General features: G+C 37.2%; 2 pseudogenes; both read right to left on the bottom strand.

The window, feature by feature from the left end:
* Positions 1-27,669, bottom strand: part of LOC130693968 (synaptojanin-1-like) — an 81,166-nt pseudogene that overhangs the window by 24,886 nt on the left and 28,611 nt on the right.
* Positions 1,515-11,681, bottom strand: LOC130693978 (4-aminobutyrate aminotransferase, mitochondrial-like; annotated as a pseudogene).

Here is a 27,669-nt window from a genome sequence, read left to right as displayed (position 1 = left end):
AATAGCCCTAAAGCCCGCTGTTGTAAAGGAAGAACCGGACGGCTTATGTAGTTTTCCGCACTCCAAACCACGTTATCAATTGCTCGTGTAATCAGTCCATCATAACTTTTTTGTTTGAATTCATATTTATATTTTTTTTTTGCATGATTACACGCATTATCTATTGCTTTACACAGCTCATGTATAAAAGTTATATTTATTTTTACACAGTGTTTGATTTTTTGCCCTTGACCTTTCGTTAGTGGCGTTTCCAGTCCTAGTATCGCCCTCCCCCCTGGCTGATATCCTTATTCCATGCGAATTCCCGGAGACGAGGGGCATGCTTTCCCCTAAGTACTCCTTAATACACTGATAAATAATAAAAAAATTATATATATATAATTTAAGACAAGCACATTTTTTAATACAAAAAATATATGCCGCAAAACCATAAATAGAGACCTACGTGGCAAGAACGAAAATAATGAGTTCCGCTCGGATCATGGAAGACATGCCAGTGTATTGTTATACAAAACTATCATGGCACGGCTTGTAAATAATGGAACACGAGGCAGCTCATCCATGTCAATATCGGCAATTCATACGATAAGTTTGTTTTTTTCGCTAGTTTATTCAGTTTATGCTTTCCTTTCATTTTTCGTTTTCTTAATGTTGATTTATCCCTTTTCTGTTGTTGTTCCTTTCTCTTTTCTTGTTCTTCGATGCGTTCAACCAACTTCTTTCTCGTTTGTGATGTTGATTTTATTCTCTTTCCTAATTGGTTTATCAAGCTCGCAATCAATTCCACATTTTTTGTAACCTATTGCGCTTAGTATTCTTTTATCTGTTAAAATACAGAAAAGTAAAATTAGTTGAAGGTCTATTTTTTTTTGTCGAAATCAAAGTTTACCTTGGCATCTGTTATTTTTCCTTTGTTTGTTTAGTTTCTTCTTCTCCAACTTATCTAACTTCCGTTTAAGTTGAGTTTTCATTTTATCAGAGTCCTGCTTTTCCCCTGAAATTGGATGACATATGCTGGCTTGCCTTCCTTAAACAAAAAGATTATAGCACATACATACCCTACTAGCCTTTGTCCGTCCCAGGGACATCCCATCTACGTCCTGGCTGGCCGATCGGGACGTCCCATTCTGACGGCAGATGTACGTCACCAGAATGTCCTAATGTCCGGTTTTAGGGACGTCCACTGGAGGACGTCCTACGGACGTAATTAATTGGAAGTCCTGGTAACGTCCTTATTTGGGAGTACTACGGACGTCCTTAGTTGGCCGTCTGCAGGATGGCAAATCCGTACGTTCAGTGAACGTACGTATTGGAACATCCGCGGAATGTCCGGATCGCGGCAGCCAAAGGACGCAAGAAAATTTGTTTAAATTAAAATAATACCATAAATTTTTGGTAATTGATTTACATATCATTTATTTTTACAAAATACAAATAATTAAACAAAAAATTCAAAAAAAACTTTTTCGATTTGACTTCGGTAGCAACAGACGAACTAAATCCAGGTAAGCATATTATTTACATTTGTTGTACCGATCAAAAAGCTCTTCAACTTCCGCCAAACAGCGATGATCTTCTTCCTCATTTTCACAAATTCTTCCAACGGATACTAAAATCACAAGAAATATGAGATCAGGTAATAGTTTGAGCCTAATTGAAATTTTAAAACTAACCTTGTGGCGAGGGAAGGTTCCAATTGGCCAGTCCTTTGTAGGAATGTCCAGTTTATGGACTGGCTTGGTATGAGTCGTGATTAACGTACCAAACGTTCTGTCGTGGAAAGCGCCTTTTGTAACAGAGCAAAGGCTTTAATTAAATATTGATTCAACATTGTAACGTGTTTCTAAATACCTTTGAAAGACATAAGAGTCAGGTCAGAAACACCAGGCAATTGGTTCATTACGCAACTCGTCTTCTCCTCTGGGGTATATGACTTATCTCCCCTCTGTTTCCGGCGATACCAAACGAAAATTGCCTTGTACGCATTTTCGTTTGAGCACGATCCACACGCCATCGTCGTTACCTTTAAATATATTTTTTATTATTTGCAATAGGTCGGAACAATTAAGGAGCTACAACTTACCTCTGTATGGCCTTTGGGAGCAATACGTAACAGAGAATTCTGGACTCGCTTAGGATAATTTTCACCAGGAAATACACCGAGGGCAGGTCGGTTTATGAATCTTTGAGAAATATAAATTAAAATTTTGATGTTGCCCAGACAGGTAAATAATCAATTCAATTACGTTCTGATGTTTTCTTTATCTTGACATCTAATAATTCAGGGTGGTTGTAACCTAATGGAACTGAAGAGGTTTGAGTGTAAACATCAAGCAGAATATTGCCATCGACATCGTATAAATAGTTTCGTATGCTCTTCGAATAATCGGCGAACAACTGCACTGCGTCCGAGATCTGCAAAGATAAATTTGGTAATTTAAAGTCTTACGACGTTAACACAAAGTATGGCAAATAGTATAAAAAAAATGGCAACTGACTTGAATTTTTTTCACTTTTTTTTCACACTGCTATGCGGCCGTTGCTCAGGCTGCTGTTGTTGCTGATGGAAAAAGTCGAATAACTCTGTTGTTTTACTTTGCGGGCCTTTCAACTGCTTCCAAAACTAAGAAAGAAAAAAAAAACTCAGGTTTGATGAATGAAAATTACGAACAAGAAAAACGAACAATAACATATAATATAGCATGCAACAAGAATGAACAACATGGAACGAATCCGGGTTTTTACCATCTTTATTCCTGCTGGATGTTAGGGTTTGCCACCTAAGACGATAATAAATTAAGGTAGTTAATAGTTGAAAATGCGTCTAACTGAAATGATAATTAAACAATGGCTCTCAGATACTATCTAGTAGGAAGATTATAAAAGTTTTTCAACATTCCAAAAAGTTATAATTATCGAGTACTTTAAATTTTAGATAAATACGAAAGAAATTCACCTGTGGCAATAAGGCACTTGTCGTAGGTGATGGTAAGGCCGTCATCTAACTCAGCTTTGCGACCAGCAATGTCCAGTTTAACTACATGATGTCCTCGCACAACTGAAACACCACCATGTTCTTTGGCAACTAATTCCACTGGACTGCAGTAGAATTCATCCTGATCGAAGAACAAACTGGATCCAAAAATAGGTCACATTCATTAAAATAACGCAACACAAAATTATAACTTTAGACAATCACCTTCACTTTTTTCCGTTCCACTGCTTAAACTTCAGTTTGTTTGACACTTCGGGATCGTCACTGAACCACAATTCTTACGCGATAGTGATGGCCTCATGTAAGGCAAGTGGTTTTCTTCACCAATGACTAAGACCTAGAACAAATGATTCAATTAAAAATGGCGAGATATTTTATGGCATGCTTATAAAAGTCCGATTCAATGAGTTGTAGCCTTGAACGTGAACGGAAGAACGAAAAGCCTTTAAACCATAAAAATAAAATTAATTTAGATTCAATTACACATATTTTACCATTCATAGCTGGGTGTGTAGTTGGTTTTCTCATCAACAACAGAATTGGTTGTCTTGCTTATGTAAATTGAAATCCGTTAAAGCTCAGTACTTGCATCTTGAGATTAATGTCTTGACGTAACTAACAGCTGTAATGCTGTTATTTCATCTGAACGATAAGAAAAATGATTACATAAATTTCACGAACAAAAAACTGTGAACATCTAGATTACCAGAAGGATGATAGTTATAAGGCAGCTAACAAGTAGGTTCCCAAATGGTTCATGGTAAATCATCTCTAGTTTCATGATTCTCCTTGAAAGTAACCACCTAAGAAACATTTCGGATTAGTAATCTGTGTCAAATTTCCAAATGCAACTAATAAAATTATGTCTATACTTTAAATACCTTTCCTTCCAAGTAAATTTTTTTCTTCTGTGGTGCTAATGCCAACATGAATTTGAAATGTACCAAAACTGCCAAACCTAGGAAATAAAAATTTTTTAATTTTACTGAAACTAGCCACTTACCTGTCAAACAAACACCGCTTACAATAAGCAACTTCAACGATTCATAGAATTGTAGGATGTTGACACTTCGAGCTTGCAACAGTCGTCTGCTTGTAGTAACCGTTGCCATATATATGGTAAAAAACAATATTTTGCGCAAGGGCAAACAGTGTTTTATTATGAAATTAACGTTTATTAAATTATTTTTATGATGAAATTTTCTTAGTTATCTGTGTATTAAGAGGTACTTATGCGCCCTCCCAAGAATCCTTATTGAGGCACGAAGAAAAAACAAGTGAATAGTGACAATAGTAAAGGGCGGGTGATGGTAGGCCTGAAAACACCAGTAAGAAAATGTAAAATGCAAAAATTCAAATACTGTGTAAACAAAATTACTTTTCTATTAAATGAGCTCTAAAAAGCAATAGAAAAAAGCATATAATCCTGCAAAAATATTATGAATGTAAATTTAAAAAAAAAAGTTATAATGCAGTGAAGAGGCGTCATATTGATAACGGTGTTTGAAGTGCAGAAACCAATATAGGGCGTTCGGGGTTTTTTTCAACACATAGGAAAACCAATTGTACATTGATTTTTTACGATGGAGAAATAGGACCTTAAGGCTGGAGAAATAGGACCCTCAATATGGAGAAATAGGACTCTTCAAAAAATGTTTGAAGATTGGGTCCTATTCCTCCAGGTCCTATTTCTCCAGGTCCTATTTGTAGGTCCTAAATCTTCGGGTCCTATTTCTCCAGGTCCTATTTCTCCGGCTACCTTTCAAGTCAATGGCGACCAAAAAGGCGTCTGCTGCGAAAAAAGGATAAACAGCATCCTCAGCAAAACTTTTTAGCAAAAATTTATATGAATCATAAGTTTTTACGTTTGGTGGCGCTGACTTCAATCGCAAAAATGATCGCTGTCGATCAACGAGTTTTTTGATCGCCGATCAAATCAAAATCAAAATGTAAAGATTTGATCGGCGATCGTTTTTTTAATCGTAATCGGTGATCGATGATCGCGATCGCGGCAAGTCTGGTTAAATGTCGGTAATTTAATTTTTAAAATTTAATTTCTTTCATCAAGGTTGTAAATACAAACACAGACATTGTGGCAGACGATATATGTCAGCCACCCAGCAGACGAAATAATACACAAAACAACAACATTCAAAAACAAATTGAAAAAAGAGCTCTGCTAATACCAACTTGGTCTCCGTCACCTAGGCCAACTGTTTGCCTCTTGCATTGAGCCAGACAGTTGGTTTAGGTGACGGGTTTTTCAAAGTCTCTTCTAACTGATTCCCTTATTCCTATTGAGCGCAATTGCCTGTATGTCGGCTTTGACATTTGAATTTCGTCTGCTTAAGTGACGCTTCAGTGATTTGTTTTGACATTTGGACATTTAAGTGACATTTTTAATTTCGTAGCAGTGAAACCCAAGAGAAGAAATCGTGTAATTTTCAAAATGGAATCTAAAAGCAGGAAGCGAGTCGTAGTATGGGAGGAAAGAGGACCGAAAAAGTGTAGAAAAAAATATATAAAACAACAGATCCCAAGCAAATCGACTTGGCTTCGAGTTAAAAAGCTATTTGTGATCGATAATGTAACGAAGTCACCAAAATACAACTTTTGATTATATTTTATCTTCATTGTTTGTTTTCTTTATATTAAAATTATATATTATGTTTGTTATGCATTATATTTAAAGTATACATTATAAATATAGTAATTCAAGTGTCATTGACATTTCCTGGAATTCTATTTTTATATTATACTTTACATCCTGCTTATTGCTGATTGGATGAGCTTAATGCGTAGAACATCGCGCCATACATTTCCATGAATAAGAAATGTTGCTGCGTGAGATATTCAATAACTTATATCCGGAGCTTATCTGTCGGAAATGCTATGTTTCCCTCAAACATGTAAAACGTATAAAAGGATACCCTTTTTGTTCCCAAAAGTTAGTTCCACAGTTCTTCAGCTCTCTCTTGTTCTAGTTCCAGTTCTAGTTCCAGCTCTCATTCTTAGTGCTCCAAGTGCTATTATTTTCTTCAAATATAGTGAGTTTAATTTGTTCTTATTCAATAATTATTGTGAGTCTCTTCATCGCTTCTTGTGCGACCGACAAGTCCTGTTTTTCCTTATCTTTTCTCTTTCAACGTTTGACATCTTTATTCCATCTTCGCCACAGCGGTGACGGTAAGACTAAATTCGCCTGACTCCATTTTGTATTTCCGTTTCCCATTTATATCTTATATCTGTGTAATGCTTTTATTATCTTTGGCCTATTAGAATAAAATATATTCGGCATTGTGGTAACGCCTTCCCGAGTTCATTTTTCTTATTACAATTTGTCTTTAATAACGTAAAGTCATTCTTTTCAATCACTAAAAGAATGCTTTACATAATGGTGGCAGCGATCTATCGAACTTACCCACAATGACGGATAATATTTTTTCTAGTAAGCATAAACTTTCTCGCACACCTGTATCCACTATTAAAAGTCCTATTGAGCCAGTTATTCAAATTGATGAAGGTATAGCCAGAACCCTTAATTTTGATAAAACTTCCACTTCAAATCTTGCTGGATCTGATAAGTTTACGGGTAATAAAACTTCGAGAAAAGCAACAGAAACTATCAGGAAATCTGCTTCTCCTGTTTTGAAGCCTAGTGCAATTCCAAATAATCCCCAGCTAAGAAAGTTAAGATCGAACTCTGCGTATGAGTTGGTAAAGCCAGTAGACCTTTCAAATGTTCGCAAACCACGAGCCCAAAGTAAAGCTGATACCTCGACCGTAAGAAATTCTCCTTCCTTCATAGCCCAACTAGTAAAACGTCTTTCACCCAAGAAAACCGTTTCCACAAACACTTCCCCAACAAACGCTTTTTTTGAACAAGTCTCGGGTTTGTTTGCAAAAAAGAAGACAACCAATGGAAGACCAGCTCAACGTCAACCTCCAGCACCTGTTCCAAGAGATCAAGAAGAAAGGGGACAGCATCTTCCAACTACCGAACAGCCAGCTACCGTTCCTACTGCTAGCCATCAAGAGCCTCAAGGAGAGGGAGAAGGACTTCCAATCGAGCGACCCGAAAATCTGGGATCATCTTGTCGCGTTGATGCGCGACATTCAGAGGAATTACGACGCCGAAAAATTAACACTAACGGATTGGAAACAACCGTAGACACTTCTGAAGTATCTGACATCCATTCTGGAGGTGAAAGCCAGTGTACCGATCACGAAGAAGACGAAGAAGCAGACGGAGGAAATTGTGACGGAGCTCAAGGAAATTTTCACACGACACGCGAGACAGGTTCTGACTTGCCTACACGGACAAATTTACAACATAATAGACCTTCAAGTGGTCACACCAACAACAAAGCGAGAACTATTCGGCTTCGTTCCAAGACGGAACATCACCGACAGAGACGAGGACGGGAGATACGTGGAAATCATCACCAAAGTGAGCGACAGATCTCTTCATCTGGAAGAGATCTTGCTGGCGTCCCAACGAACGTTCCTGAAGGAAGTAGCCAACCTAGCGGCATACCTAAAGAAACTACAACTCATCAACAATTTGGAGGTACTACAGCCGGAAATCATATTCCTTTTGGACAAACTGAACAATTTTCCGGAAGCCAACAACCCGTTCTTCGCACAGCAGGCGAGCGACATCAAGCCAATAATCACGCAAACGGAACAAAAATTGAGACAATCGCTGACGTTCATACAAACGATACCAACGCAGCAACAAAGCACGCCAATCCAACAAACATCGCCGCTGTCGGGAAGCATTCCAAAGAGGAAACGGTCGCACAGAAGAAACTATCATTTCAATCAGTCACAAACCCTACACTGTCCTACGTACCCTCTACCCTGTCCTCGAGCCCGCCCACCCAGCCAATCGGATACAACGCAGGGGAATTTAAGGCAATTACGAACAACATTTCAGAACACCCTCAGAATTCACAGGGAAGAACTTTGAATTTTTTAAAATTTAATCCAAACATGGCGGAATCTTGTTCTCCATCAAGAGCGGCCACAGTCGATGATTTGAACGATTTCCAAAATAATCAACACACTTTTTTCCGTTTACAGCTACTTCCTTCTTTTTCTGGAAATCCCCTTGTGCGTTTTGACACCTATTTAGAATCTTTTGAAAGTATAGTAGAAGGATCAGGTTGGTCTGAGGGGAAAATTATTCAGATGTTAAGGGCAAAATTGGCTGATAAAGCTTTCTCGATTATTCAGGCAACTTTGAAGGGTCATCCTCACAACTATGCTTTAATTAAAGAATCTCTTCTTGATCATTTTCATGGTGACGAAAATGCTGATTTTTATCAAAAGAAGTTTAAAAAAGCTAAGCGTAAGCCAGGGGAAAAGATTATAGAATATGCTCATCGTTTGCAGGAAATTTTCAAACGCGCATATCCTGTAGGCTATTCAGAAGCATCTTTTGCTATAATTCTTATGCAAAAATGTATATAGGGGTTGGATTCCAAATTACAATCGAAAGTTAAATATAAAGAATTTAAGAATTTTAATGATCTTATTTCGGCAACACGAATGTATGCATTGCGACTGGAGGCCATGGAAACGGATAGGGAAAAACATGATTTTATTAGGGCAGTGACTGAGCCTCCTGACACCAAAGAAGCAGAATTAAAAGAACTAAAGGAAATAATATTGGAGCAAAAAGAATTCGTCAAAAATGCCGTAGCAAATATCAGACAGGGAAGCAAACAAGTCGATGACCCAAAAACTGAAAAGGAGGAAATTAAGAGCGCACTTCTTGAGCTAACGCAAGCGGTAAGGCAATTGCAATTTGATAAAAACGTATCAAGCGCACCGTATAAGAAGCAAGTTTCGTTCCAAACTAGTAACAGTAAACAGGATAGGAATTGGAGACCTCCGCAGCAGAATAACAATAACAATGGCGCACAACCTTTCAATAAATTCCCGGATAGGCCTACAGCTCATAAAACCCCTTTTTCAAAACCAGCTGGTGACTCCCACCATAAGCCTACACAGCCACAGCTGATTTGCAATTTTTGTGGATATAAGGGTCATTCTCAGACAAATTGTTACAAATATCAACGGCAAAGTTTGGAACAAGCTCAGCCACCAATATGCTATTCATGTCGGGAAATTGGCCATAAATCAAACAACTGTCCAAAGGCAAAAAACCAGAATAGGCCTAACATTCCAGGTCCGCCTCCGAATCAGGGAAACCAATAGGTATCAACTGTAACTTCGGGTCAGTTGATAGGGAGCCTCCGTGTAAATCCCGACAAGTCACAAAATTAACAACCATAACGAATGAATCGACACCGAGAATTCCATTGAAAATTCATCAGATCCCATTTCAAGCATTATTCGATACAGGAGCGTCTAAGAGTATTATTCATGAGAAATTATTTAAGAAATTACCCCAAAGAGGTCAAGTGATCTGCAGTCAACTTGATTTTGATTTTTACGATGTAGGGGAGAAACAATTACACACGCTGGGGAGCGTTACTTTACCCGTGCGATACGGAGAGTCAGTTTTGGAACAAGAGTTTATTGTTACAAATGGTGTTTCTGAGGACTGTATCCTTGGATGGGACGCAATCCAGAAACACGGATTTCGGCTTGATGGAGAAGCCAAGAGCATTTATTTAGCAAGAGATAAGCAGGGATCAGCTATTTCTAGCATTCCGGACATGGCAGTTACTTCGGTCAAAAAGACGACGTTATCTCGTCAGACGTCGCTAGTAATTGCCGCGCAAATGAAAGGGTCATTTCCGTTTGTTCCGCCGAATACAGCTTTTATATTTACCCCAGCAGAAGATTTGCCGGCCGGCGTTTTTATTGAGGAGTTCGTAGGAAAAGTATCGAGAGATGGAAAATATAATATTCTAGTTGAAAATCATTCGTTAAATCAAGTCAAAATTCCTAGGGATACGAAGTTAGGTGGCATCGAAGTTACTACTCGAGCGATCGGAAAAATTTCTTTAAATAAAGTTGAGGACAGGCCTAACGTAGTAAAAGAGCCTATTGTAATTCCGGAGGTCGACCCCGAATTTCAAACACAGCTCGCTAAATTATTAAATGACTTTCACGACTTGTTCGCTGCAAAAGATTCAGAATTAGGCAACACAGATCTTATAAAACATACAATTGATATACAGGGACGAGGCCCTATTCGACAACGCCCATATAGAGTTACAAATAATCAAAGAAAATTATTGGAGGATAAGGTACAAGAAATGCTTGATGCGAATGTAATTCAATACTCGCATTCGCCATGGGCTTCACCTGTGGTTTTAGTTGAGAAAAAAGGTGGAGAAGTCAGGTTTTGCGTCGATTATCGGAAATTAAATAGTATCACAAAGAAAGATTCGTTTCCTATGCCAAGGATAGATGAAACATTGGATAAATTGTATGGGAAGAAATTTTTTACTACTCTCGACCTAGCTGCGGGATATTGGCAAATTCAGGTAGATGAGCCAGCTATAGAAAAAACAGCATTTGTTGTAGAAAATAATCTATACGAATTTAAGCGTATGGCATTTGGCTTGTGCAATGCACCTGCCACATTTCAAAGACTAATGAATTATGTACTGAAAGACGTTTTGGGAAGTAAGGCATTAGTTTATTTGGATGATGTAATAATCTTTTCGGATAATTTCGAGGACCATTTGAGGGATATTCGGGAAATTTTTCAACTACTACAGGATGCAAATTTAAAATTAAAACTAAAAAAATGCCAGTTTATTAAACGATCGGTAAATTATTTAGGCCATGTCATTTCGACTGAAGGAATTAAGCCAGATCCAGGAAAATCGATAAAATAGTGAATTATAAAGCACCTTCTTCTGTAGACGAAGTAAGATCATTTTTGGGATTAGCCGGATATTATAGGAGATTTATTCAAAATTTTGGATCAATAGCTAAGCCATTGACCAGATTAACTCATAAAGACCTTAGCAAAAAACCTTTTGTTTGGGGTACTGAGGAGCAAAATGCCTTTGAAAAATTACGAACTTCTCTCGTTACGCCCCCAGTATTAGTTTACCCCAATTTCAATGAAAAATTTTTACTTTTCACAGACGCATGTGATTATGGAATAGGAGCGGTACTTTCGCAGATACAAAATGGCCACGAACATCCGATAGCGTATTCTAGTAGACAATTAACAAAAGCTGAGATGAAATATGCCACTACAGAGAAAGAAGCTTTAGCAGTGATTGATGCAATTAAACATTTTCGACATTATCTTTTGGATAAGCCATTCGAGATTATTAGTGATCATCGTCCACTACAGTGGCTTAAGGATCAAAAAGATAACAATGGGAGATTAGGACGATGGGCTATATTATTAGCTGCGACCAATTATGAGTTAAAGTATAGGCCTGGTCGTATTCACCAAAATGCTGACTGTTTGTCACGTTTAAAGGTGGCGAGTATTCAAACTGGGAAAAATATTAAGTTTATTTGTGAGAAACAATTAGAAGATGAACTTTGTATAGCTATTAGGAATTATTTAGAGAAAGGAGAATTGGATGAAATTTTTCAACAAACTAGGCCAGATTGGGTAAAAGAAATTGAATATTTTGAAGTCATCGAAGGTACTCTTTATCGGCATGAGTTGCCTTTGTCAAATAGCAAGCGCAGCGACGTAAATTATCAATTGGTGTTACCTGTAGCGCTCCGCCATCTAGTGCTCAAGGAATTACATGACGCACCGATGGGAGGGCATTTAGCATTTTATAAGACGTATTTAAAAGTGAAAAACCATTATTATTGGCCTAACATGAGGGGCGATATTAAGGAGTATTGCCAAGCTTGCGAAATATGTATAGCTAACACTTCCTCTACATATAGAGCAGTTTTGCACCCTCATGAAGTCGCCAAAGCTCCTTTTCAAGTAATTGGAATGGACTTTTTAGGGCCTATTACTCCGATTTCGCCTAACGGAAATAGTTATATTTTAGTTATTACTGATTATTTTAGTCGATGGGTAGAAGCAGTCGCTTTAAAAGATCAAACTGCGTTAACAACAGCCGAGTGTATATATAAGACTATAATTGTACGTCATGGGATGCCAAAAGCAATTCTTTCTGATCGTGGGACTAATTTCACTTCAAAATTATTTCGATATTTTTGTAAGAAATTAAAGATTGATCAAAGGTTAACAACTGCATATAATCCAGCCAGTAATGGGGAAACAGAGAGATTCAATAGGACATTAACAACAATGTTAAGGAAAGAATTAAAAGATGGAGAGCATTCCAATTGGGAAGATATGTTAGACGACGTATTATTTGCTTATCGTAGCTCAGTGCACGCCTCAACACTTGACACCCCTTATTATTTACTCCACGGTAGGGATCCCAATATTCCAATAAATGAATTTCTTGATGCGTCCCCAAAAACATTTAAATCTTCTTCGGATTATGTAGGTAATTTAGCGGAACGTTTGCGTTATAGTTTTCAAAGGGTTAGAGAAGAAAGCGGAAAAGCTAGGGAGCGTCAGAGGGAACAATATAACAAACGCGCCAAAGAAAGACGATATGTGGTAGGCGATAGAGTGTTATTGGATATTCGCGTAGTTAAAGATGGGGATAGCAGGAAATTCACTTCGAAATATAAAGGACCATATAGGGTAGTAAAAGTGTATTCTAATAATACTGTAGATATAGCGGATAACTCTTATATCTGTCAACGTACTCACGTTAACAGATTAAAACCTTTGTACGAAACAATGCTTTGGAAGACCGAACATTGTCCACCATTTGAGACCCCTTTTGAGTTTGAGAGTCGATTTCGTAAAACGATTTCAACCCAAACAATTGATTTATCAAAAAACGAGGATGGGCTTATAGATGAGTTTAATGATTTGTGTGATGTCCAAGAAATTGTAAACCCTTCTCTCGTAAACAACGCACTTCTGGATGAAGAGATGAAAATACACACCGGAAATGGATTTGAAAACCAGCAATTTCAAGCAACGGAAAATCAACAAAATTCTATGGAAATCCCAATGAAGACGGATTTCATTCAACGGAATTCACAAGATTCTGGAACTTCTCAAGAAAATTTGAAAAAAGATGATCCTCAAACGGTCTCGAACACCGGACGTCCACAAAGAAATCGCAGGAAGCCTATTCGATACACCGCTGGATTTTAATTTGAAACTTTTTTTTAATGATGGAAAAAGGACTATATAAGCTCGTGACACATAGTGGCAGATATTCAACAGTTTGTTGGTGATCTTGAGCACAACATGGATTCGGACAGTACCGTTGAGCTGAACGCCTGGAACGTCGCCCAAACCATCGAAGTGGCGATGACTTCGCAATTGTCCATGGGAGAGGAAGAGCCCGCGGAAAAAAAGTGCAAGCTCGAAGAAGGAGAGATAGAAAGCACTGACGAAGAAGAAGAAATCAAGAGGGAGAAGGATTTAGAGGAGTTTCTGCATCCAGCAGTGACTAAAGAACAACGAAAGTATAGAGATGAAACCGATAAGATTTGTGATGAAATGTTAGAACCCTACCGAAACCAAGAATGTCATTCTGAAGATTCAGAAGACGAACACAACTGGCGTAAAGAAAAGAGGCGTTTCAACAGGGAGATGCGGAAACGGACCAGGGATTTGGCGGACGAACTTCAACTCCACATCCGCCAGGAAAATTGGAGAAAAGCAGTTGTCAAATTGAAAAGGATTTTGGATCTGGACCCTGAGAACAGGAGCCCACCTCTCTACGGATGGTTTCCTGAGGATTGGAATCCCCACTACCGTTGCAGATTCTGCAAGAATAATTAAAGAAGCAGGACAGCTGAAGATTTTATCGTCTTTATAAAATTTATTTATTTGTTGTAGTGCTTTTCGTGTGGCCTATTATATTATTCCTTTTGTGTATGTGTTATTTTTCTTATGACTATTCATGTGTCCTTTTGTCAACTTTTAGTATCTCTTGCTCTTGCGCTTATCCGACAAACAATATACTTATCCTTTAGGTACAAATTTTGGGTATACAATTTTAATTTTGGCTCTTACGAATGATAATAAAATAAAAAAATGGGTTTTCTTTTCTTTTACGAGCCACAGTTGGTGTAGACATTGGAAAAAAAAATGTTAGTTTAATAATGAATAAAAGAAATTCAAAAATAGCAGAAAGTTATTTTTAAGTTGTACGAATTGTTAATTCTGTTAAGAGTAGTGTTACACTACTGTATTAGAAATTGGATAAGCGAACGGCAAGGGTGCGAATACAGTTCAATATATATATATATTTTCAAATATATATAAATAGAATTTGACGACAATTTTTGTCTGTTTCTTATAGTTATTTTTAAGTTGTACGAATTGTTAATTCTGTTATATATATATATGTTTATTATAAATGAAATTTTTTTTTATATATATGCTTGTACTTCTTGGAAATTGTAATCAATTCCCTTTTTCATGTTACCCATATATGGTTATCTCTTCGTTTGCTTTGCAACAAAAATGGATTCAGAAACAAAAGAAGAATTGCTTACAACATCAAGAAGAAACATTAAAAGTTATTTCAAGAAAGCTGACAATGACACGTTTTGCCTATATAACAAACGTGGGCGCAAGGAAAGGGATCAATCCTTTCTCACAAGTCTTGAAAAATCATTTTAACAAAATGTCTAAGGACCATACGGGAGATTATCGGCTTTCCCCGTAATATATATATATATAATCACCACTCGTACTGTGTATTGTTAAATTTTTCTTATGTATTGTTTTTTTTTTTTTTTTTTTATATATATATAATTTTCTGACATATGTAGAAATGCATAGTTCCAAAAGTGGAAACAAATTCGACATGTCACCATGAATTTTTTTGGACAATTGGTGATTGTGCCTGATAAAATTTCACTACGCCAAATGAGTGCAACGATATGATTAACAGTCTTCGGTGCGAAGATCAAAAAATGACTGCTGCGGAAAATAAATTTGTATTCGACCGTGAACCTGAAATTTTTGGTCATTGGTTACAAACGATCGACGTGGAAATTATTAATTGTGTGCTCGAAAAAGTTCGCCTATATCAAGATGTGGAAGATAGTAATTTTTCTACGCCGATAGGAATTGCTTCTGCCTCAACAGGTCATTTGTCGCATAATCATTTGACATTAGTTTGGGACAAAACATATACTCAACGATCTGAACCAAAAGCTCATCTCATTGAATCTGGTATTGGAAAATTAATACGAAAAACGGGAAATGATAAAATTTTTCGCCTTCAAGATGACAAAAAACAATTGTATTTTCATTTAACTTTTCAACCGCGTTGTATTCCCATACAAAACTCTTGTTCAAAGAAATCTGATGCCTTTAATATTCTCGGCCAATCAAAACTCTTCGTTACAACGGCGGCCATCATGGAAAATTTGTCGACAATAACATTGGCAGACCTCGCGCCACCTGGCGGCCAAAATTTGGACCATTCCGCTACTTTACAATATGTTCGTGATCAACTTACGGACCATGAAAATGAATTATCACGATTAATTCAAATCTTACAGTGTGATTCAAGAAATGCGAAACATGTAAGAGCAATTATTGCAGCACAATATAATGGCTGGTTAGCTGCTTCACATCTAGATCTACCCAAGTGCACAAAATTGCAAGCCTTTGTAAAAACCGCCATTGTCATCTCGTGTAAACCTTTAAATGTGACTTTCGAAACAGTCGTAACGTCTTGCGGACCGCAACCAAAATTTAAAAATTATACAATTAACCTGGACGGTTGGGAACTCGTTAAATATTCGCCGTGTTATTGGACAAATGGATTTGTGAACTTCAATGACATACCTTATGCGTTTCGCAATAACACTTGGAAGCCCGTGAACGCAAGTATCGTGTTACCAATACAAACTCTTGCGCATTCTTTTCGGTATGAAGACGTGAAATTTTTTGATTATGAACATAAAAGTAACCCTGCGTATAGTGAAACTATTATGGATCATATGAGTATAATGGCTGATATTGCCGCAGCTATGAATGAACATTCGCCGAGTGAGTTTTCAACCAATAATCGTCCAAGTGTCACCAACGTCTTATTATCCGCATCTGGAGTGGCTAGTTATACCAGCTGGTGGGAAACTATTAAAAATTATTTCTTCATCGGTGTACTATGCCTCCTGGGTCTACTTTTCTTACGCATTTGTTATGGCTGTGGATTTTTCGGACTTATCAGCAAGTTATGCTGTCGCCCAATTCAAGAACCGGAGCCTGATTTCGCTTACCAAGTCTGATTACGGGACGTAATCTCGCACCGCCGGGAGTGATGTAACGAAGTCACCAAAATACAACTTTTGATTATATTTTATCTTCATTGTTTGTTTTCTTTATATTAAAATTATATATTATGTTTGTTATGCATTATATTTAAAGTATACATTATAAATATAGTAATTCAAGTGTCATTGACATTTCCTGGAATTCTATTTTTATATTATACTTTACATCCTGCTTATTGCTGATTGGATGAGCTTAATGCGTAGAACATCGCGCCATACATTTCCATGAATAAGAAATGTTGCTGCGTGAGATATTCAATAACTTATATCCGGAGCTCATCTGTCGGAAATGCTATGTTTCCCTCAAACATGTAAAACGTATAAAAGGATACCCTTTTTGTTCCCAAAAGTTAGTTCCACAGTTCTTCAGCTCTCTCTTGTTCTAGTTCCAGTTCTAGTTCCAGCTCTCATTCTTAGTGCTCCAAGTGCTATTATTTTCTTCAAATATAGTGAGTTTAATTTGTTCTTATTCAATAATTATTGTGAGTGTCTTCATCGCTTCTTGTGCGACCGACAAGTCCCGTTTTTCCTTATCTTTTCTCTTTCAGCGTTTGACATCTTTATTCCATCTTCGCCACAGCGGTGACGGTAAAACTAAATTCGCCTGACTCCATTTTGTATTTCCGTTTCCCATTTATATCTTATATCTGTGTAATGCTTTTATTATCTTTGGCCTATTAGAATAAAATATATTCGGCATTGTGGTAACGCCTTCCCGAGTTCATTTTTCTTATTACAATTTGTCTTTAATAACGTAAAGTCATTCTTTTCAATCACTAAAAGAATGCTTTACAATAACGTCAGGTGCAAACAGCCTTCGGTCGACACTATATCAAGTATAACTAACACTAACTAACACTACTTATCAACCCATTTTTAAAGTAACATTTGGTTGTTTTCAATAGGTAACATTGCTGCGATGGAATACCCAGGCACTTCAAGTGCTTTCCAATCTGATGCTGGACCTGCTGCGAATACAGATAGCCTTTGTCCGTTTGTTGAGGACTGTAAGTAAAAAATTATCAATGATTGCAATTCTCTCACAAATTCTCGTTTTAGATAACACAGATCTACTCGCTGTCCTACAAGAAGCCGAACAAGAAATAACAATTCAAAAGTCTTCTGGCTACATTAAAACTACCGAAGAATACCAAGAGAGTGAGACACTTTGGAAGAGCCGCATGGAAATGAAAGAAAAAGAATTCAAAGAACACCGGTATTTCCTCTATGAAAAAATTCAAGAACAAACTTGTGGTGCAGGGACTTTTTCTTGTATTCGTTGCCATGCACCAAGCTTTGTACGTTGTGCGACATGTCGTCAACATTTTTGTGGGAAGTGTGATTTGGACACACACTGCCTACTTTTCACCCATCAGCGTACTCTTTTGCATACGTATCTGCTACGTATCCTTGGGCCATCCGAATTTCTAGGTCATGCAAGAGCAATCTCAATCATAGGTATAAATGTATAATCACTATGTTTGGATTCAGACTAATTCCTTTTTCTTTGGACAGATATTCCGGTTCCCCTATATGAGCCAGCTTGCTGCAATTCATGTTTTGCAGCAGGTTCCATGAAGCTCCGATGTGGTCCCACCAAAGTCGCTGTTGTAACCAAAGAAGGCCGCTTTGATTTAAAAAACACAGAATTCTGGTGCTCCGAATGCAAGCAGTCTCGTTTGGCCACTAATGAGGAGTACATGTGTTCAGGATATTGGCCTGGCTCGCTGTCAAATTGCTCCTACTTCTTCGAAGAAAATTTATTAAGAATGTGGCATCACTTAAGGCACAAAACACCAGGAACATCCGAACGGAAATTTATCGAAACCCTTGAGGAAATCTCTTTGGATTGCAACCGGGTAAGTCGAGTAGATATAATTAAATCAAAAATGAAAATTCTTATCTTAAAACTAGTTGTTTTCTTGGGCAGGTTAATATCATCAACATGACACTTTTTAATCGCGCCCGTAGAGAGTTTGAATATTTTACTTACCTGAAAGAAAAGGAAATCCTCCGACGCCATGGCAATTGTAAAATATGTGGTAACCATCCTCATGGAATTCACGCGGATGCGAATCGAAAACTATACCGATTTGCGTCAGCAAAAGAGTAAGCATAATTGGTTTAAAACTATTGTATTTACTTATTAATATCGTTAAATTATTTAAGTCGTCAAGGAGAATCCTTATATGGAGACGTAAAAATGGCTAGCGATCAGTTACAACTGGAACATATTTCAAAAATAGAAGAAAAGATCCCGAAGGTAAATCCTCTTTTATCAACAGTCGCCTATATTTTAAGTATAAATTTTCTTAGGGTAAAGGAGATGATGCATGTGGCTCATCGACATGGAAGGCTGCCCGGGGTGATTCTTCAAGTAAAAGGAATTTGGACATCACCGGTCTGGAAATGATGAGTTGCTCTCATGGCACAGTGATTTTCTCGGCCAACTTGTTCAAGGGAGAAACATTCAAACATACCCATCTCCAGCATCTGAAGTCACACCAAATGGGGACAAAGTTTTTGTGCAACGACGTTGTTTGCAAGTATTGGCCTTTCGCTAATAAAGAGAGCAATCTTTTCGGCGAATCTAATCCGGAATACAAGAAGCTAACTGAGGACATGGTTCCCTTTCTTTCCCGCTTTCATGCTCTAGGCCATTCATGGGCTTGCAGGGTAAATACATATTTAAATATTTCAACCAATATATTGACGAGTCAATCGTAAGCCCTTTTAGGTACTCTATAATGGACATTGGCAAAAGGATGGAGCGGATATGTTAGGAGAAGAACAAGAACAAGTTTTTTCCTATATGGCCCGTCTCGGTACAACGACGAAGCATCAAAGCAGAGCCAGTATATTTGTTTATTTGTACGCATTTAGTTCTTTTAACGGGACATTTTAAATATTTTGTGCAGGTAGGAGAGACGATATAACAAGCGCTATTCTCGCCTACAATGTAGACAAAGAAAAACGTATGATGGCTGCGCTTTGTTTACGGTTAAACAGAGTAAGTCTTATTTATTTTATTGACTCTGAGTTCTCCAAATAACAGAATTTTGTAGGCCAGACGCAAATCTAATTTTTATGGGAAGAAATTACAAGACCTTCTTGACCACCGTGGCCTAAAGGAGGAACTTCTACCACAAATTCTGATCAGATTGAAGAATCAAGCAAAACTTGTGAAAAGTAAAAATCTTAACAGCGATTGGGACGTTGAGCTACTCCAAAAAGAAATTGAAGGTGAATGCCACATGATCAAAGTTCTGCATACTCGTAACGCGACTTTTTTTGGTAAATTTCTTTGACTACTTTTCTAACTAAATATCTCATTGTAGTAATCTATTTTTCCGCTTTAAAATCATTTAGATACCTGCAAGACACGTACAAGCAATAGGAAGATAATGTCGAAAAAGAAAAAACGAGTGGATACAATTGTCAAGTTACTTCAACAAAGGGTATAATCGTGTCCAAGGAGAACACGGACACAGGATTCTTTCCTTGGCATCAAAACAACAAAAGTACGTAAGATGTTTCCTGTTCACTTTGTTGTATTATTTAATAAGTCTTATTTTGTAGATTTCCTCGGCAAAGACTATGAGCTGATCGACACTTGGATGCTCGGGCTTCGTTATCAGGAAGCTATTACCAAAACTCAAAGGGAAATGGGAGAATTCACGCGATCCCTCACGTCTCTCTGCAAGGATCTTCACAGAGATATAAAGAACTATGAAAGTAAGTTCTCATTTATTGTAGTTAATGTAACCATATTAATGATTTTTATATCCAGGATTAAGACCTATTACTCTTCTCGACTATAGTCGATCAGTAATGGCCAACACAGAAATTGTCCGCCTCAGCGGAATCATCAGCGACGCTGTTCATGTGTTTACCGAAGCGCTCCAGTTCAGAGAGGACATAGAAATTAATCCTCAGGAATTCATAGACAGAATAGAAAAAGAAGATAATCTATTAGATTCTCTGCAAGAAGCATCTGATGATGATTATTATACCGACAGCGGAGAAGAATCATCAGAAGAGGAGGGAGAAAACTAATTTTACTGTGTTATGTTTCATCAATAGCGCAATTGTAAAATTAAACAAAAATGAATAACGGAATAAAAATTTCAAAAACTCTATTTCATTCATGAGAACACTGTGTGCTTATTTAAGGAATAGGTACATCAACTCCAAAGAAATTTTATTTGCTAAAATACGCATTGTTCCCTCTGTGCGCTTAATTTCTTTATTTTATTTGCGGTTGTTTTAAGTGAAAACTCATTAAGAGTTCTTAATGTTGTACGCAAACTAACCACATTGACTCAAGCTCTGCAAACATAAATGATTTAACCCGAAAAATTTAAACTGGCGACTATAGGATCAGAAAAAAAAATTTCATATCTGCAAATTGCGCACGGGTTCCATATAGGTTCTTGAAAGCTTTTTGCTTAAGCAAAAAAATGATTTGAAAGTTTTTTTGAGTTATTATTTTATGTTTTATCCTTCAATCGTAGGTTTTTCTAAAGCTCCAGAAAATGCGGTCATTACGCAGTAAAATTTGTTTTCTTTTAGTGAAATTTTGTATTTAATAATATGCTGAAATCTTTCATTAAATAAATTGAAAATTTTGCCATTTACTCGCTTTTATTATTTAAATAAATTTTTCATTTTTTAGGATGTTATAGCCCTGTCTAGTCCCCATCATTTCCGATGAGTAAAATTATCTGGGGTATTAAAGTAATAGAAAAAAAAACCTAAAAGCTGCCATAGTTGTTCATAAATGTCTGAATTTGGACTCAAAAGGTCTCACGTTCGGCTACTTGTCGTAATTATTAAGCATTGCTTTTCCGACATAATGCAGCTCTTTTATATAGCTATGTTTTGATCAATCAGATCAATTTTATATCATTGTCTTTCCATGGAAATTCAGAGTTTAATGGCTATATACCGTTTCGAATTCACGTCCCTTAAGTCGTCCATTATTGCCGCCTGTCGATTTTGCCTTGGGCTACTTGACCAAAACTGGCCAATAGGAAAAAAGGAAATAATATCTTGTGATTTGTTTTGGTTTTTTGAACGTGGTGATTTCCTATTTTTTTTTCTTACAGATACAAAAATGGATAGCATTAACACTGCCATGGAAGATCTATCAAATTCATCGAGCTCTGAGATGGAAAACATCATTTTACATTCAAATTCAAACGAAGAAAAGGAAACAACAAGTGAGTTGGAAGAAGTTTTATTAATCACTGAGACATCTTGTGCAAACAACCAAAAAGTGAAAAGGTTGAGGCAGTCCACAGCATTGAAAAACGTTGAATTTGTTAAAGCAAGTATCTCAAATTACACCTTAACCTTTTATATTGCATTATTATACATTTTCTGCTTAGGCTAATCACAATACCACTAAACGTGCACTGCATTGCAAGACAATAAAGGGCAGGACACGAACCAAGAACAACAGGATGGACCGAGTTACTGAGAGGGTAAGATTCATGTTGACAATAGTAAAACTAGGGTATTTTATTTTAACATTATTTTTTCACAGCTTGCATCATTGGCACAGGATTTCAACGGTCAATATATTTTGCTGGCTGCATCTCCTAATGACAAAGTGTGGTCTTCCACCGTTAAGTCATTTGGGCCACTGGCCAAACAGTTTTTAAAAAGCAGAGTTGGCAATTGTCTTTCTGACCAATGGCAGAAGTTGGTAGATGATCAACAAAAGAGTAAGTATTATACTTTATGCTTCTGTCCAAATATTTACCTGATAACAATTGTTATCTCAACAGTAAGAGCGCAGGGCACAAATTCCTTACCTACCAATGCACCTGTTACCAATAATGGTTCCATTGAGACAAGAGAGCTTCCGCTATCTTCTGCGCAATCACTTCCGGAATTTTGTATGCAAATACCTGCTACGTCGCAAACAGTTGTTATCTCTTCACCGCCGAGCCGCGATACATCTCAAAGTAAAGTAACGAAACGTCCGGTTGCTGTGGGAGTTAATGGTCCAGCTTCTTCGCCATCGGTTACATCACCGCCAATCTCCCTAATTCCATCGGCGAAGGCGCCCCAAGGTGTTCTTGTTAAAACGGCTCAGGGGACTTTTTTGAAATTAAAGAATAGCGAGGTAAAACAGTTAACTTTCCATGTTTTAAGCAAAAAGAATGACTGAAGAACAACTAAATATTTAGGTCCTTATACCCTTTATCTCCAAAGTGGCCCCGGCACCAGGACTCAAGAAATTATAATTTATCTCAATGAATGTAATTCTAAACTTTGTTGTTACCCAGAGGATAAAATCCAGAAATAAAAGTCACGATTCAAAGATTTTTAGATCTTTTATTAATCTTTAAAAACAGAAAACCTACCTTATAATGCACAAGCATCTCCTTTACCCTTGTAAACCAATATTAAAAACATTAAACAATACAGTACATTCCATAAAATAATGATCTACCTTTGGGACCTTTCTTCTGTTCTTGAAATAAGGTCCAGCTATCAAGTATCATGGCTTATTATGTCTCCACATAAGAATGCTTCCTTAATAGTACATCTGTGTTATATAAAACGAAAATTAGTGAGGGAATTGCAATCATTGACAATTTTTTACTTACAGTCCTGGACAAACAGTCACGGGTTACCAGTACTCTAGGCAGGTCCAGTGTCAGATTGGAAAGCACCTGAAGTGCCTGGTTGTTCCATCGCATCAGCAATGTTACATATTTAAAACAAACCAAACATTACTTTAAATAATTGAATTGTGAAACAGCTAGTAGATCTGTGTTATCTAAAACGAGAATTTGTGAAAGAACTGCAATCATTGATAATTTTTTACTTATTAATTAAATACGAATTTTCATTTTTGATTTAATTATTTCTACTCGACTTACCCGGTTGCAATCCAAAGAGATTTCCTCAAGGGTTTCGATAAACTTCCGTTCGGATGTTCCTGGTGTTTTGTGCCTTAAGTGATGCCACATTCTTAATAAATTTTCTTCGAAGAAGTAGGAGCAATTTGACAGCGAGCCAGGCCAAAACACATGTACTCCTCATTAGTGGCCAAACGAGACTGCTTGCATTCGGAGCACCAGAATTCTGTGTTTTTTAAATCAAAGCGGCCTTCTTTGGTTACAACAGCGACTTTGGTGGGACCACATCGGAGCTTCATGGAACCTGCTGCAAAACATGAATTGTCAAGCTGGCTCATATAGGGGAACCGGAATATCTGTCCAAAGAAAAAGGAATTAGTCTGAATCCAAACATAGTGATTATACATTTATACCTATGATTGAGATTGCTCTTGCATGACCTAGAAATTCGGATGGCCCAAGGATACGTAGCAGATACGTATGCAAAAGAGTACGCTGATGGGTGAAAAGTAGGCAGTGTGTGTCCAAATCACACTTCCCACAAAAATGTTGACGACATGTCGCACAACGTACAAAGCTTGGTGCATTACAAAAAAGTCCCTGCACCACAAGTTTGTTCTTGAATTTTTTCATAGAGGAAATACCGGTGTTCTTTGAATTCTTTTTCTTTCATTTCCATGCGGCTCTTCCAAAGTGTCTCACTCTCTTGGTATTCTTCAGTAGTTTTAATGTAGCCAGAAGACTTTTGAATTGTTATTTCTTGTTCGGCTTCTTTGTAGGACAGCGAGTAGATCTGTGTTATCTAAAACGAGAATTTGTGAGATAATTGCAATCATTGATAATTTTTTACTTAGTCCTCAACAAACGGACAAAGGTTATCTGTATTCGCAGCAGGTCCAGCATCAGATTGGAAAGCACTTGAAGTGCCTGGGTATTCCATCGCAGCAATGTTACCTTTGAAAACAACCAAATTTTAAAAATGGGTTGATAAGTAGTGTTAGTTAGTGTTAGTTATACTTGATATAGTGTCGACCGAAGGCTGTTTGCACCTGACGTTATCGATCACAAATAGCTTTTTAACTCGAAGCCCAGTCGATTTGCTTGGGATCTGTTGTTTTATATATTTTTTTCTACACTTTTTCGGTCCTCTTTCCTCCCATACTACGACTCGCTTCCTGCTTTTAGATTCCATTTTGAAAATTACACGATTTCTTCTCTTGGGTTTCACTGCTACGAAATTAAAAATGTCACTTAAATGTCCAAATGTCAAAACAAATCACTGAAGCGTCACTTAAGCAGACGAAATTCAAATGTCAAAGCCGACATACAGGCAATTGCGCTCAACAGGAATAAGGGCATCAGTTAGAAGAGACTTCGAAAAACCCGTCACCTTCCTAGGTGCCAGACTAAAGTAAGGAGACGCGCATACGGAAGGGTTTTGGAACAACGTGTTCCAATTGCCCCTATCATGGGTCTTCACGGAGTTTTTATGTTTATAGGGGATAAAATTTAGCTAGGAAAAAGTTAATGTTATCAATTTATTGCGTAATGAACGAAGAATGATTCAAGACCTTTTTTAATGATTTCCTTCATCGTTTTAGGTGTGAAAACGAAACAATTGTCTGGGCAAAAACTAGAAATGGACAGTCAAAAAACAACTTTCTGGGATAGCTCGAAAACTTTTTGAGTCTAAAGCCTCCAATTTTTTTCTAAAAATGTAAAACCCTAATTCCCGTTACCTCAAATTTTTAAACTAAATCTCTTACATACTTGAAGTGGTAGAATTTTTGTTTCAATTGCCGCGTGTTCCAATTGCGCCCTACCTCCCCTACTCTACGCTACTACACCGATGCTCCCAAATAGTACATAACGAATGCACCCAGAGTACTACACCGCGCATTTCGCTATACCGAGCTGCAGCACTGAAGGACTCGAATGTAACGAGCCGCATATTAAATTTCAGCGCCTCTTTTCATTGGGAACCGCGATTTTCAAACAGGACGAACAATGTTTTATCAAATTCCACTTCCAAAGACGATGTCATTGTCAAAGTGATGGTTTTCGGTAATTGGATATCCTTGCTAATATTGTTGTTTGCATGGAAATTATTTTCTTCTATATTGACTTTTCCTGCTAGGTATGGCCTTAGATCACATAATGCGTCTGCAAGACGATAAGTCTCAATGTTCAAAGTTTAAGAGAGGGTTGACTGAGCTCATGCCAATTCTGGAACATGTCGCTAAACATAACAGAAGGTTTGGGTGAAGCAGTACACGGTCATTTATCCAGCACAATCCAATTATATCCAGTATCTTTTACAATCACATGAGCAACTTGATTCAGGCCAGGCCATCCATTTAACAGTTCAGTTCATTGGTTGACTATATCTTGAGGCATATCACCGTATTTATTGGCATTGAAAATCACGTGACCGAAATTTAATTTTCTTTATGTTATAGGGACAGTGGGATTATCCTATGGAACACAGGTGATTGGATCATTGAAGAATACATCTGTAGTTGTTCCTCGTAACGATCTTGAATTTAACAGAAAAGCTTATTTCAGTTGTCCCGATTTAGTTCATCTGGCTATCTTGTGCAGGCTATGGCATTTTTCTCACAGACACACATTTGTTTCTCAATACTAATGATGATGCCAGATTAGTCATAGCACTAAGAAGAAGACGTGTAATCTTTTGTATCAATTTTTGAGGCAACGTGTTGCGTTGTTATGTAAACCACTCAACATTTTTATCGGTGAAAATTGGCCTCATCGTTGGCCTTGCCAAGTTAGGCGAGTGGGGAACGATTAAGCGAGGGGGGGGGGGTTGAGGGAGAAAGCTGAATGACAAATGAACCATTCATATGTAAGTCCGCAGTTCAAGAATGATTGTCACCGTTTTTATAACATATACTACATTTTTCGAATATTTAAAGCTTCACAGAATGTCTTTCGATTCTCTCGTTAGTTACCAGCAAAAATTATGTATCATTAACGAAGTGTTTAATGCTAAAACTTGAAATGTAACTCGATCTCGTTTGATGTCCTCATTAATACTTACTATTTAAAAAATTTAAAAACACAGGTTAATATGGAACAGAATCCATTTATTGAGGAACTAAACAAAAAACCAAAAACAAATTTGGAACCAAAGTTTGACACTAAAACATGCCCGACGTTTTCTCGTGTGTTGCTCCACTGAAATTGAACGACTCATTTAAGGATAATGAAAGATACGATGACGAATACCCCGTAGAGGTAGTCGTGTCACGGTCGCGAAAATGACAACGACCAACACCTTCTTCTATTGCCCTCATCCAACAGCCGTTAATGTGGTAGGGGAGACCGGACCCACCTTGGACAGTTTCGGTTTAACCCCATATTATTCACCATCCTACTTACGCGAAATTAGGAAAATTTGTTAAAATTGAATTGCCAACATTTCCGCTACCCGACGGCAGAATTTTTTTATTCAAAGATGCAATATCATTTTTTTTTTTCAGAATTTATTACCATTTCTATTTCGCCGTGAATTTCGACCGAATCGGGGTGACTTTGTACGGACACCTGTACCACTTTGGACGGGGTCAAAAGAGGTAGATTGTGTTGAATGAAAATTTTAATTTTTTGTCTACTTTTTGCTACTAAGTTAGTGAACAATTTTAATGTAATTTTAATTGATGTTAATTTTAAGATGTTATGTGAAATAAAATACTTTTGTTATACCGGAAAAATTTCATTTTACTGATAAGGAAGACATAGGGGGAGGTGGAGCAAACATAGAATCGATAATTTGGTAATATCAATTTTTCACGTCGATTTCCCTAATTTGTGTTTGTCATGTTATATTGTAAATGTTTCCTTAAATTTCTAAAATTTCAAATTTTCGCGCTTAGACTTGGCCCATCCCATGCACGCCAATTTGGTGTCCAACATCACCCCTGCCGTTTGTACAACTTGGCCCCCAAAAACAATTTTCGCAGAATAAATCATTGTGCTTAAAGTTGAATAAGGAAAATTATTTTGCTTTTAAAATATTATTTAGAAATCTCTAATCTACTTACTTCTAATATCTATTAACGTATAATTATAAAATAACATTTAAAAAATCATTGATTAAGCACGAAGAAAAATACAGACTTTTTCGTATTTTTATTATTTGTTAATCAATTCAATAAATAATACAGACACGGCAATCAAACTTTTACATCATGTATAAAAACCTATTTTGAACATATTTTGTAATTATTATATTTTTATTATGATAACTTGTATTTTTCGCGGCACTGTACAACTTGGTACAGTGTCCAAGATGGGTCCGGTCTCCCCTACGAAAAGTTGGCCAGCGCCTTTAACGAATTAAAGTGCTGCTACTCTATTACTCATGCAAACAAGCTTGCCGGGCGAAGCCAATTAGAATAGAACGTGAATGGAAGAATCAAATTCGCGACAATGAACAACACCGTGTACGGGTTTGCCATTCAATTCAGT

This window comes from Daphnia carinata, unplaced genomic scaffold, assembly GCF_022539665.2.
Source record: "Daphnia carinata strain CSIRO-1 unplaced genomic scaffold, CSIRO_AGI_Dcar_HiC_V3 NW_026453017.1, whole genome shotgun sequence".
NCBI lineage: Eukaryota > Metazoa > Arthropoda > Branchiopoda > Diplostraca > Daphniidae > Daphnia > Daphnia carinata.
This window is presented reverse-complemented; position numbering and strand designations above follow the sequence as displayed.